Source organism: Aulonocara sp. 'chitande type north' Nkhata Bay, linkage group LG20 (assembly GCF_057382095.1).
Source record: "Aulonocara sp. 'chitande type north' Nkhata Bay isolate Kocher_YH1m ecotype deep benthic linkage group LG20, A_spYH_male_GT1.1, whole genome shotgun sequence".
Lineage (NCBI taxonomy): Eukaryota > Metazoa > Chordata > Actinopteri > Cichliformes > Cichlidae > Aulonocara > Aulonocara sp. 'chitande type north' Nkhata Bay.
The window spans coordinates 26,304,564-26,318,355 of record NC_141363.1 but is presented as its reverse complement, the minus strand read 5'-3'; the positions used below and the strand labels follow the sequence as shown (position 1 = coordinate 26,318,355).

The 13,792-nt window shown below is 40.9% G+C and overlaps 1 protein-coding gene across 4 annotated transcripts in view; it reads right to left on the bottom strand.

Moving 5' to 3' along the window:
- Positions 1-13,792, bottom strand: part of nckap5l (NCK-associated protein 5-like) — a 59,355-nt gene that overhangs the window by 29,217 nt on the left and 16,346 nt on the right. The window contains exon 1 of one of the 4 annotated variants that reach the window (XM_086276094.1): positions 1,240-1,258. The exons of 2 other annotated variants lie outside the window; for them this stretch is intronic. The gene's annotated coding sequence lies outside the window, so the exon portion shown is untranslated. Of the gene's footprint in view, positions 1-702; positions 1,048-1,239; positions 1,259-13,792 lie in introns of those variants that run through there. One more of the 4 variants, XM_086276093.1, reaches the window with a different exon arrangement.

Below are 13,792 nucleotides of genomic sequence, written 5' to 3'. Positions count from 1 at the left end.
GAGAGGAGGTGGGGGAAGGGATGGATGAGGAGAAGGAGGAGGAGGAGGAGGAGGAGGAGGGGAGCTCCCTTCCCAAAAGAGGTCTGAGAGATTGGAAGTGAGCCATGCAGGTCTGAGAGCAATCACACAAAACGCAGGGATCCTTCTTAAATCTGTGCCAGCCAACCTCCACACCCATGGAGGAAGCACATCAAGGGTCCCTTCATCCTCCTGATATCACACATTCAGGCAGCATTCAGGCAGCACACCATCCACCACCTCCACCCACCCTCGTGCACGTTTGGCAGATTTATGGCACTTTGTTAGCGGGAACCAAAACAGGATTTGGAGCTGGTTCAGCCAAACATTTAAATAAAAAGGACACAGAGTGTTAACAGTGCTCAGCCTGCTGCTGTCATAAAATGTAAGCTAACCCACGGATATTAATGCTAACCTAAACAACTCACACACACATATGCACACAGGGAAATCAGCCCTCCTTTAGCAGTCATCTCGTGCCTATTCACGTCAAGTCAACACCACAAAACACGAGTCCCCTCGCTGTCATTTCAGGGAGAAAAATCTGCTTCACTTGGACACAGAAACAACATCCCAACAGGCAGACAGAGCGCCGGGCGCTGAAGACCATGTCAGCTGTAAAAACTGCATCACCAATACAAATTAACCCCCTCCTCCCAAAGTACACATTTTGGGTCATCTCACCTTTCTCCTTCTGCCTTTTCTGTCATCCAGTCATCTGAGAGCTCCTCACACCAGAATGAAACGTAAGGCACGAGAAGCAAAGAGGATAAAAAAGACATGAAAGGAGGCCACAACCTTACATTTCTGCTTTCCGGCCGCCGAGGAGATTACGTCCCCCCCCTCCCGCACCACCTCCTGTTAAAAGTGCCGTCACTTTGCGAGCGTGGCGAGGAAGCCGGTTTCCTCTATGCTACAGCTAGAAAAGGCCTGTCCTTGGGCATGAGCATTGTGTATGTGTCTGTGCTGTCTGCAGAGGCTGCCATGCCTCCCATTGTTCCAGGGCGAGTGAGGCAGGCTTCCTACCCCAACAGACCCTGCCTACTACAACAGCTGTGGACCAGCCCCCACCTCCCAGTTGCTCTCCTTCTCCCCTCCTCCTCCACCTCCTACAACTCCTGCCTGTGCTGCTGCTGCTGCTGCTAAACATTAACCCCACAGCTGCCGGCTTGGGTCATAAAGAGGAGGAGAAGGGGGAGTTGTTTTCACAGGAGACCCTACCTTGTACGGACAAAGGGACGTAACAGGGAGAGGATATCCGACATCCCGGCCGAACTGACAGCAGCTCTGCACAGAGCCATTAAGTGCCCTAGAAAGAAAACAGGCTCTGCACTAAGAGGATTGTCCTTCTCTTTCACATTGGCAGTACGTGTTGGACAGAGTCCTGTGCGACGGCACAGAGGGAAAGACTGGAAATCAGGAGGAATCAGGAGGCTCCAGGTTATGATTACTTTCATTAGAAATTATAGTCTCAATTATTCTCTGCTGTGGCTTAGAGAAAATGGAGCAAACACAGCAGCTAGAGTTAACAGAGCCCAAATTATGTGCCGAGATGAGGTGACGGGAGGAGAGGTCCAATTCAGGGACTTCGGTTCATGGAGGTGAGACCTAGCAGGCAGCGGGTTCAGTTCAATTTGATTTATTTAGCACCAAATCAACAAACCATGTGGCACAAAGCTGTCACCCTGGGTTTGATTCTGTCCTCGGTCATTTGCTGCACGTCTTCCTCCTCTTCTTTGGATTGTAATGATATTGATATGATAGTGGTTAAAAGAGTCATTGAGGCTATTATAAAACCATTTACATACATCTGTAATTTATCATTTCAAACTGGTCGATTTCCAGACAGAATGAAAATAGCAAAAGTTATACCTCTATACAAATCTGGAAACAAACACCATTTCACAAACTACAGGCCTGTCTCTTTACTACCTCAATTCTCAAAAGTTCTTGAAAAACTGTTTAAAAACAGACAAATTTATAGATAAACATAAACTACTCACTGAGAGTCAGTACGGATTCAGATCAAGCAGATCAACATCATCGGCACTATTAGATTCAATAGAATACATCACAAATTCCATAGACAAAAAGCAATATGTGGCTGGGTTATTCATAGACTTGACAAAGGCATTTGACACTATAGATCATGATATATTAATAAGAAAACTGGAACGTTATGGTGTCAGAGGGGTAGCATTAGATTGGGTCCGGAGTTATTTAAGTGACAGAAAGCAGTTTGTGAAAATAAATGGTGGTTGCTCCTTATGTATGGACATTGCTTGTGGTGTACCCCAAGGGTCAGTTTTGGGTCCAAAATTCTTCAACTTGTACATTAACGACATCTGTAAAGTGTCCAAAGTATTAAAAATGGTTCTCTTTGCTGACGATACAAACATTTTTTGCTCTGGTGATGAGCTGCAGAATTTATTGGAGGATATGACTAATGAAATAAGTAAAGTGAAGTTCTGGCTTGATAAAAACAAATTATCATTAAATTTGAATAAATCTAAACTGATGTTATTTGGAAATAGTAGTTTAAATACAAATGCAAAGATTCAAATAAATGGTGTTGATATTGAAAGAGTCAGTGAAAATAAATTTCTGGGGGTAATAATAGATGAAAAACTTAACTGGAGAGCTCACGTAAGATATATTCATTCCAAAGTATCACGAAGCATTGCAGTACTAAACAAAGCAAAACAGGTATTCGACAGAACATCACTTCATATTCTCTACTGTTCACTGGTTTCACCATACTTAAGCTATTGTGCAGAGGTCTGGGGCAATAACTATAAAACCACATTACATTCACTTTTTACTCTTCAAAAAAAAGCAATTCGAATCATCCACAATGCAGGTTATAGGGAACATACAAACTCACTATTTTTGCAGTCTGAAATATTGAAAATTGACGATATAGTGAAATTCCAAACAGCACAAATTCTATTCAAAGCAAAAAATAAAGAACTGCCAGGTAATATTCAGAGTATGTTTTTTTTGAAAGAAGGAAGTCATAATTTAAGGGGTTTTTGTAACTTCAAAACAATGAAGGTACGTACTACAAGAAAAGGCTTTTGTGTTTCTGTTCATGGAGTGAAACTATGGAACAAACTGAATATGGAATTAAAGCAATGTCCAAACATAAAACTGTTCAAAAAGAGTTATAAAAATATGATCTTCTCGATCTATAAAGAAAAGGAAAATATTTAAATTAAGTGAATGTCTCTATTTAAAAACAAACAAACAAACAAAAAGTTCATGATGTGATATTATAGTATATAGTATATCAGAAATCTGTTCACTATTTTTATTACAAATTATATCAGTAAGGAAGCTGACTAAATATTCACTGATAATTTATGGCAAAGGGGTGGGATTAAATAAGTGTATACTTCTTCCCACTCCCTTTCAACATGTAAATTAATCAGAATGGTTTTTTGTATGTAATTTGTATAGTATTTTTTTTCTCTCTTATTTCTTTTCTAAATGTACTTGTATATTGTTCACATGTTGAAATAAATTACCAATCAATCAATCTTCTCTCGCCCACCTTTCCTGTCTACTCTCAAACTGTCCTTTCATAATAAAGTCTAAAAAGCACAAAAAACATATCTGTGAAAAAATAATAATGATAAAAGAGGGGATCCACAAATGGCAAAACTGCTTTTTAAAACTGTGAATTTGGATATCTTAACATGGTGAGTCTATAGGGATCGACCGGCCATTAGAGCCAACCAAGTGCCCGTTAGAGGAACTGCAGCTCCTCTAACAGACAGTGTTGCCTTGACATTTCAGTCTCTGAGCCATTTTTTTCATTACACACACAATATTTGAAGTATGGGAGGAAACCTGAGCATCAGCAGGAAGAAAATGCACTACATTCAGGTGTTAGAACACACTCCATGTCATCAATATTTCCTCATTTGACAGCTGTAATCTGCCCCACTCAGCAGACTCTCTCTATCTGTGTATCTGTTTCCATGCTTGCTTGTTTGTTGTTCATCAGTCCTGGAAGTTGCCACTTGTGACCCACCAAAAGAAGAAAGGTTGCACCGATGTTGGTGTAGCCACAAATAAAATGGAATCTATCGACTTTAGTAGCCGATGTTTATGTGTTGTGCAACATCCGTTTTGCGTTGGCTCGGAGACACTGGGGTGAACCCATGATTTAATAACGGCATCCAGAATTTCACAATCTGTGGATCCCCAAAAAGGAGAGAAAAATGGGGCCCGCTAGCATTACAGCTCAGCTGATGTGGATGGCATGACTGTTTGCATCCGGTCACACTGTCACAAGCCTCTCGTATGGGTGGATGAACACATCCTTTTTCTTTTTTGAGTAACTGGGATTTTTGGGGCGAGACACTTTGCTGAGTACTTCAAATAAATTTGTGTTAGCACCTCAAAGTAAGAAAGTACAGTTACGTTATGTTACGTGAAGATATTTGTTACACTTGGACCCGAGGGGACCCTAGCAGACGCATGGATGCGGATATATAATCCCGGGTTTAATGACTAGCCTGGATGATTTACTGCTCCCAAGTTCAGCCTGACCCTAGCTCAAAACCAGTCATAGTGGTTGTTTCTTTATCTTCTGTTGATAGCTTTAGTTAACTTCTAGAGGTTCTAACCTTTCTTTCCTTTTTTTTTTTTTTTTTAAACACAGAAAGAATTAAAGTTCCCTGAAAAAGTCTCTTTTCTCCAACCCACCATGTAAGAGTCAAATTAAAAATTAAACAAGTAAACTAAACTGTGAGTCTTTTTTTGAAAGCCTCTGATAATTACTTTTTAATAAAATATGCTGCTTTATTTTCTCAGTACAACAGTCCAAATGGGTCACACATTTCAGAAGTATGGGTGAGAAAATGTTTGGGGTTTTTTGGTTTTAAATAACTGAAACAGTTATTAGTTCCAGATTAATCGCTTCAATCGATTAATGAGTTAACAGTGTGGCTGTTGTGCAGCAATCTTTGTGAATGGGGGGTCACGGCTTCCACAATCAGCGTCTTGTGTGAACCGGTCAGCGCCCTGGCAGGTTTCTCGGCACAGCGTCTCGGTGTGGTTTCTCTCCCCAGGTTTTCACCCGGTGTGACTCAGCTGCTGTCCTTATTAACAAGGCCACATCATCCTCACATACCAGACACAATAAACCAAGTCTGATGACAAAATGACTGGGAGCCACGGCAACAGCGAGAGGAAGAAAACACGGGTTTCATGAGCAGAATGTGGGAGGATAATATAATAAAGCAATAATGGATGGCAACACATCCCTGCAGCATCCCTGCCTCCGTAAACAACTCTTTAAATCGCAGATATGTAGGTCCTGATTTAAAGTAATAATATGACCCTAATTAACCAGACAAAAAAAAGACACCTAACCCAAATTGACCTTGCCCCACACCAGACATCCTATAGTGGAAATCAAATGCCCCGGGGCACTTACAATTGTATTCAAATCTCAACAAAACACCCGAGCCCGTTTGGCAAGTATAGAGCTGCCCCAGATTCAGTTCCTGGGAAATGAGACGGTTTGTTTTTCCAAGATTAATGCTGACACTCATGAATCCCATATGGAAAAATCACGGGAACCCCCAAAGACAAAAATGCTGCTTTATCAACTCAAATGAGCTGTTTGTCTGCGGAAAATTTCACAGGTCATCATCGAGAATCAACCACAACAAAGAAAAAAAAAAAAAAAAAAAAAACCACACACGACAGATGCCGAGCCTCACATCAAAAATCACCCAGATCAAAAGAGCTTGTGTCCACTGAGGATTTATCCTCTTATTGCTGACACATATGGCCGTCCTGCCCAGTCTGTACTCACCACCAAGCCTCTAATCTGTGTCCGCCTAGTGGCTGAAAACTTTAAAGAAGCCGTCCTAATCATCCCACCACCACGTGAGCAATTAAACCGTTTCTGCTAAACTCCCAGGGTTCTTGAAGGGCATTACATTCATTCACAATTCACATTACACTGCGGTACAGACAAAAATAGCGTTTCTGTTTACTTTCAGCTCCTCTGGAGAGACTAAACTCTTAGCACTAAAAAAATGCACTTAGGGTACAGAAACGCTACCTCACTAATGGTTAAAAAGCTGTAAACCAGCACCAAAATGACAGTCACAAACCAAAAGCCACCACTCTCTTAACCAATAAAAACTGTTTGATGTGTGTATTCTTCATGTGTGGCCTTCAATCCGGCACTCAGTCATCAAAACCTTAAAAACCCATGCTATAATCATTGAAGAGCTGCAATAAAAACATGTAATCTGTATTTATTTTGACCAATTCTTAACTTTTTAACTGTAGTTTTGAAAGCAACAACCAGAATATCTTTATATTGTTGTTTGGAGAAAGCAAGACGTTTGAAGAAGACCTTGTATGTTTTTGTACCATTTAAAAATTACATTAATCTACTAAATAATCAGAAGAGCAAAGAAGTAAACGGCTTGTGGTGTCACTTTGTGATTGCCTAATGTCTTTCAAAAGGATGAGATAAGAGCCATCTGAGTCCATCTAATCAAGCTGGGTTGTTCCTCTTTGTGTTAAAGGGACAGTTCACCCCAAAATCTCTTTTTGCTTTGCCAAACTACACCCGCCAATCACAGCACTTTGCAGAAGGAAGTGTTCATCCTGTGATGAGACTGCGAGTCACAGCATGACAGGATGTAAGCTCGCTGCACGCTTCTTTTTGTTGGCGGATGTAGACAGAAAAAAATAGTCCCTACATGTTACTGCTCATGAGGTTTGTGGATTTTGTGAGTAAGTGCATCATAATTTTAATAAAGAGAAATTGATGCTGAGCAGTATTTAGTTGCATTATGTTAAAACGACTAAAATAGGCGATGCACGCAATACAGATCAATAAACAGCAGTACAGCTGGCAGGAAAAAAAAACATCTGAATTTTATTTTCGGGTGAGCTGTCTCTTTAAAACTTTTACTGATGCTCGGTGAGGAATCTGCTATTTTAAAATCTTCCATTATTTTCAAATTTACATTTAAAGAGCTTAGAGGAAGTGCTACAAGTAGGAAAAAGTAAAAGTATGGAAAAACATTTTTAAACTTGGCTGTGGTGGAAAACTTGGTGAAGTAAAGCAAATAGTGACAATGTGCAATAGAAAGAAACCTGTTAAATGAATCATGACAAACCAAAGGAGAGAAGTGCAGCTCTGTGCGGGACATCACGATACTCAAACCTTCATCAAATTCAGATGATTTTTCTCATTTTGTCATCATAAAAGGTGATTAATTGCACCATATCTTTTCTTCTCCTTTCAAACTGCATCCAGTGGGAGAATTGGCAAAACAATTCCTCCAATATGCCTCTAACAGTAGGGAATCCGCTTTTTTCATCTGCTTTGGCCCATTTTTATAAGACTTGTGAGCAGAGATGGGCAGTAACACGTTACTGTAATCCGATTACTTTTTTTCAAATAACGAGTAAAGTAAGGGATTACTATTGCAAAAACGGTAATTAGATTACCGTTACTTTCCCGTAGGAACGCTGCGTTACTGCGTTACTAAAACCGTGATTTTTTTGCGAGGATGTCTCATGACAGTGACGTAAGCGAGTGCGACGTTCATGGCAACAGCTGTGTGCAGATCAACAATGGATCATATATCGAGTGCGGGAGAGAGTATGAGCGTGCAGCGTTTAAAGCGTGGAAGTACTGACCTTACTTTGAGTTTGATTCCATAAAAAGTGATAAAAACTTTAGCGTCCGTTGTGCGTGGGAAGAAAACTTCTTTTTACACCGAAAACCCCCCTAAACAAGCACCGAGTGCGCAACGACGTAATGGGAAATTCGCAGAGAAACTCGCGGATTCTTCCACTGACCGCTGCGACACACCTGCACCAGAGCAAACCTCCGCCTATGCCACTCCTGCTTTACAGGTGAAAATAGAGCAACAGGACCGCTGAGTCTTTGACTTTATTTATTTTCTGCTGTGTTTTACTTGCATCTATTTGAAAGACTGAGTGTAAACACAAAAAATTTTTTTATTTTATGTGCAGAAAATAGGTTTAAATGTTAAACTAATTTATTCAAGTCAGAGAATGTTGCATATAATTAAATTTTTGCTTGATGCATAAAGTTAAAAGATTAAAACTAATGAAACAAGTTTTAAAAAGAGACTTTTCCATTTGATTACATTTTGTATGATGGATTATGTAGAAAAAGTAGAATTGGGCTGAAAAATCTATCACTTTATCACCTCTTCAGGTTTTAAATCGTGTTTTTAAAAAGTAACTAAGTACCGTAATTAATTACTTTTGAAAATAAGTAATCAGTAAAGTAACAGGATTACTTTTTTGGGGAAGTAATTTTTTCAAGTAACTTGACCAACACTGCTTGTGAGACAACCAGATAAAAATTGGAAAAGAAAATCATGGACACACAAAAGGAGACTTAACTTTAAAAGGCTCTAACCCAATGCTCTGCTTTGTTGCCTCAGCAGGTGGAGAACTTGCGTGGTGTTGCGGTTGGCCAGAAGTGTGGACCTAAAGCTTGAAGATCATCTAAAGAGCAGAACAGTCCTGTCACCAGAGGAGTTTGAGTATGTCCAGCCACAGGAAGAGAAACAGCAGCCCGATCAGTGAATAAGCTGGTATACTTGACAGGAAGGACTGCATCTAGATGGCTAGAAACGACTGGACTTTCAAAATAAAAGCAAGGCATAAACTGATAAATGTGCAGGTAAATTTGGCACATGCCCACCACCCTGGTGCCACTTAAGCCTTAAGATATTTTTAATGTGTAGAGATACTTTTCGTCAGCAGCTGTGAGAGTGCTGCAGTCACGCTACCTGTGGAGTTCTGACAGAGCAGTGTTAGCACTACCATATCGAGCTCAGAGGGAAGTCAGGTGCCCTCTTTGATATCTCCGGTGGAGGAAAAGGTGGGTGATAGGAAATCACAGTCAAATTTTTCCAAACATGCACTTACGACTACTTGATGCTTCATGTTGCCGACTGAACGACCGTTTTTGCAAATGTTTGAGAAGGCAACTTTAAATGAAGGCAACACAGAGACACCTGAACAGGCACTCAAATATAACCGAACATAAGATATACAGATGTTTTATTAAACATACTAATGTTAGTAATCCCTGCACATTCGTTCAGATTATAGCAAGAAGATTCTTGAACGATTCAGATGCTTCCCCTTTCACACTATGGGTTTCAGGGTTTCTGTATCAGCAATGTTTTATTAATATACTTGATAAAAATAACACAGGTCTATGGTTAACTGCCACATGCAGCTCACACAGTACATAACGCATCTTTGTGGCACCTGTGCACAAAAAAACCTAAGCTTGTCAACCCGCAGCGCTGCGCATCAGCAGTTAACATGTCACTTGAAAAAGCTGAATGAAGGGCTGTCAGGGGTTTGTCATAACGCTGCTGTGTCAGGCATTAATACACACAGACATCTGTATGGGATGAATGGGACATTGAGGGAGTAGCTTCCCTTCTAAGAGGGTCAAAGACTGAGAGCGCTGACATGACCTGAATGAGGGCTGGTCACATGTTACCCCGAAGCTAACACAAGGGAATGAGGATAACTCACAACATAAAAGGCCTATTGTAACCCCCCTCCGCCATCCACTCTACCCCTCGAGTGAGGATCTTCAGCAGCGGCTCAGAGAAACTCAATGGTACCAAAAACCATGAGCCAAAGGGTGATAGAAATGCATCTTAATGGAAGGAAACTCGAGGGGAAGAACATCTCCTGGAGGCATCCTGGCAACGGTCATGTGGCCGACTTCAAATTCAATGCAAACAACACATGAGACGTGACCTGTGACAGTGTCACGGCGCCGTCTGACAGCTCTGTCTCAAACACGCCGTTCGCACACTTGCAGCTCTTCATGTGCTGATTACATAAGATGACATAGAAACCCCCCCAACCCCCAAAACAAAGAACAGCAGCAAACAAACCATCCAGACAGGAAGTGAAACAAACGGTCGACTAATCAATGATCCACAGAAACATTTAGGGCATCAGCTAATGATTATTACTTTAATTACTTAATCTGACAGTTGCTCTCTACACGTTCATAGTTTGAGCTTAAAACTGTTGAAATGTCATCAAATGTTTTGTTTTCTCCAGGAAAGACAGAGAATTCATTGCAAGAACAAAGAAGAAGCAGCTGATGAGGTCATTTCTATTTGCTCACAAATTACAATTTTGTGCCACCAACACAGTTAATCATTATATTTGAATATTAACCACACTATTTTCCAGCATAAAGACTCTTTTGAGCGATAACTGAACAAAAGTTGTCTGTTAAAAGGAAACTTTTTTTTTTTCCAAAGCAGAAACATGAAACACTTCCTCATTTTAAGTTGTCACTTGAGAGGATTTGCTGCATGTTTCTAAAACGCAAATATTTTTGGACTGTTATTGGGGAAAAACAAGTGATTTAAACCTTCTTTTCCATAACACCAGAATGTGTCTTTAAAGTTTAATCAGAAGAAATTATTTTTTCATGCTTTTATACCCTCGGTTTCAGCCCAGTTACAGCCTGAGCTTTTATGTCGGTGCTGATGACGCCCCTCTCAGAACAGTGCAGTCCCTTTCCTTTTGGTCCCCAGGCCACAAATGACACTAACAACCTCTGGTGACTTATCATAACTCTTTGAGTTTGGCGGAGCTCTCTAATAACTGTCAGTTGCTAACAAAAAACTTACACACTGAAACCTAATCTGAGCCAGAAGACAGAGATACTTATGCAGAAGTATCTACAGTGAGATCTGGTGACCGACGAGGCCATTTTGAGTATAATGAACTCATTCTGCCTTCAAATCAGTTTGTGATGATCCTGCTGGAAGCAGCCATCAGGAGATGGGCACGCTGTGGTGAGAACGGGAATATTCAGGTAGGCTGTGGCACGTAAATAAAGCTCAGTTTGTACTAAGGACGGGACGGATCCATGTTTTCATGCTGTTTCTTACGGTGGCCCTGAGAGGCCAAACGGACTGCAACTTAAGAAAACACCAGCGATAAGAAAAATGCTGCAAAAGCACACAAATAATAATGGATTGCATTTATATAGCGCTTTTCGAGACCCTCAAAGCGCTTTACAATGCCACTATTCATTCACTCTCACATTCACACACTGGTGGAGGCAGCTACAGTTGTAGCCACAGCTGCCCTGGGGCAGACTGACAGAAGCGAGGCTGCCATATCACGCCATCGGCCCCTCTGGCCAACACCAGTAGGCGATAGGTGAAGTGTCTTGCCCAAGGACACAACGACCAAGACTGTCCGAGCCGGGGCTCAAACCAGCAACCTTCCGATTACAAGACGAACTGCCAACTCTTGAGCCACGATCGCCCCAAAACACAACAGAAATAGGAAAAATAACCCAATAACCCAACGGACCAGTTGCAGGAACCCAAAACATGGTAGGCATGTTTTATCATGATTCATATAATACTGATGACGGATTTTTAGGCTAATAGTTATGCTAACACACTTACTTCTCATCTTTTCTTTCCTCACAGAACCGATAGATCCTTCACTTCTTTTAAGTGTCTCCCAGCGCAATTCTTAGCATATTTTGGTTCCTGGAACTGGTCTCAACTGGCACAAGGGAAGGGAACCCGTCAGGTTATTGTATCCCCAGAAACACTTCCCTTGTGCTTTTGGAAATCTGTTTTTCCTTATTTCCATTGTCGTTTTTCCTATTTCCTTTGTGTTTTGTGTGCTTTTGCACCGTTTTTCTTATTGCCCGTGTTTTCTTAAGTTGCAGTCCGTTTGGCCTCTCAGGGCCACCGTAGTTTCTGCCAAATTCTGACCCAAAGATCAAAATGTTGCAGCAGGAACAAGAGACTCATTAGATCAGGAAACATCTTCTAATGGTGTGTGTTGTAAACCGTGGCCTCAGTTTCCTGTTCTTAGCTGATAGGAGTGGCCTCGTGTGAGATCCTCTGCTGCTGTAGTCCATCTGCTTCAAGGTTCGACATATTGTTCCTTCATAGATGCTCTTCTGCGTACTGTGGTTGTAACAAGTGGTTTTATGGATTAACTGTTGCCTTCCTATCAGCTCCAAGCAGTCTGACCGTTATCCTCTAACCTCTGACATCAACGTGGCATTTTTTTCAAGGACAATCAGCTGGTTCTGAAATATTCAGACCGACAACTATGACACACTCAAAGTCACTGAAATCCCTTTGATGCCCAGTTTGAACTTCAGCGGGTCGTCTCGACCACATCAACATGCCTAAATGCACTAAATGCTGCCATGTGATTTAAAGATTGTGTTAACAAGCAGTTGAACGAGTCTGTCTGAGCCACAACAAGCTCATTTAATGAGTGGATAATACTTATTTAATCAAGAGCCTCATTAAATTGTACAGACCACAATTTACTTGTGTACTCTTTGAAAACACAACCAAAAATGCTTGTTTATTTTGATAATAATTACAAACTTAGCCCTTTTTCAAGCACAGTTACAGTGTTTCACAGTTTGGATATTTAAACATTTAAACTGTGCGGCTTTCCAAATGTACGGCTATAGCTCAAAAGTAGGGGGTGGGAATTCTTCACATGCAAGCAGGTCTTCCTACCAGTAACGGAAGGTTTGGTGTACTTTATCGTAGTCGAGATCTTTGAGAGTAAGCAGTGCCTACTGTTGTGACATCACAATGTTATTGAATTCCTGACTGCTGAAATATGAGGCGTGCATTTGTTCCATTGAATGAGTGTTTAAAAAGTTTCACTGTGCTTATAAAGCCACCAGATCTTTTTGATAATAAAAAAAATCCACAGAAATCGCCCTTCCTATAAAATCAAACCTTTAAATATTTTACCTGTGAAGTTTAAAGAAAAAGTGGTTGAGAGTGTTCTCCTTTTTGCCATTTACTAGTCCAAAAACAGCTAGATAAAAACATCTTTGCTAAAAAAGCAAAGATGGCATAATTTGTTTGTTTCTAACTTTTTTGTTAAGATGACATTTGGTTGTGTAAGTGATACCACGGTTCCTGCGGAGAGACTTTTTTTTCCTTTACTCAGATTTCTCAGATTTTAAACCAACTGTTTGTTTTTGGACTGTTGGTTAAAAGAAGCAGTTTCAAGACATCGCCGTGGGCTCTGCTAAATCGTGATTTTCCTTCATGTTCTATTAGATTCATTGAGAAAACATCTGGCACATTTTTTTAGCAGATGGTCCATCGCTGCCATTTGTGGTTGGGCAAAAAGAAGCAACTGTCTGAATAAGAGCTGTAAATCAGAGCCGTGGGGTACAAACGCCCATTGAGAGGCAGACAGTTTAATGTAATGTGCGCAGCCCCAAGTGAGGATGGAGTGCTAATCCACCGACATGAAATGTGACACCGGGATGTGCGGGGTCTACAGCTGGGGCTATAAAAAAAACCTTAGTGTTAATTTGCATGAAGCTTCGGCTTAGTCGGACCTCATTAGGAAGTCAGGAGTTGTAACCGGCGAGCCATCATCACCGGCTGGCTGTGGTCTGCCTGGCTGATGGTGTTTGCTGTGCAGCAGAAATGGCTTACAGAGAGCACAGAGTCAGCGGCATCAATCAGTCAGCAACTCTCTATGGAAACAGCTTCAGTAATTTTAAGATCAAACAAAGTAAAATATTCTCTATTTAAGCTTCTCGTACGCAAAAATGTGATGCTTTTCTTGGTTAACTAAAAATCGTGCTTTTGAGACGAAATCTAGAAAGCAAGCTGTAAAAGACGCATTTTCTACATGTAATAAAAGAGAGAAATAATTATGCGTATTTAAGGGGTGCATTACA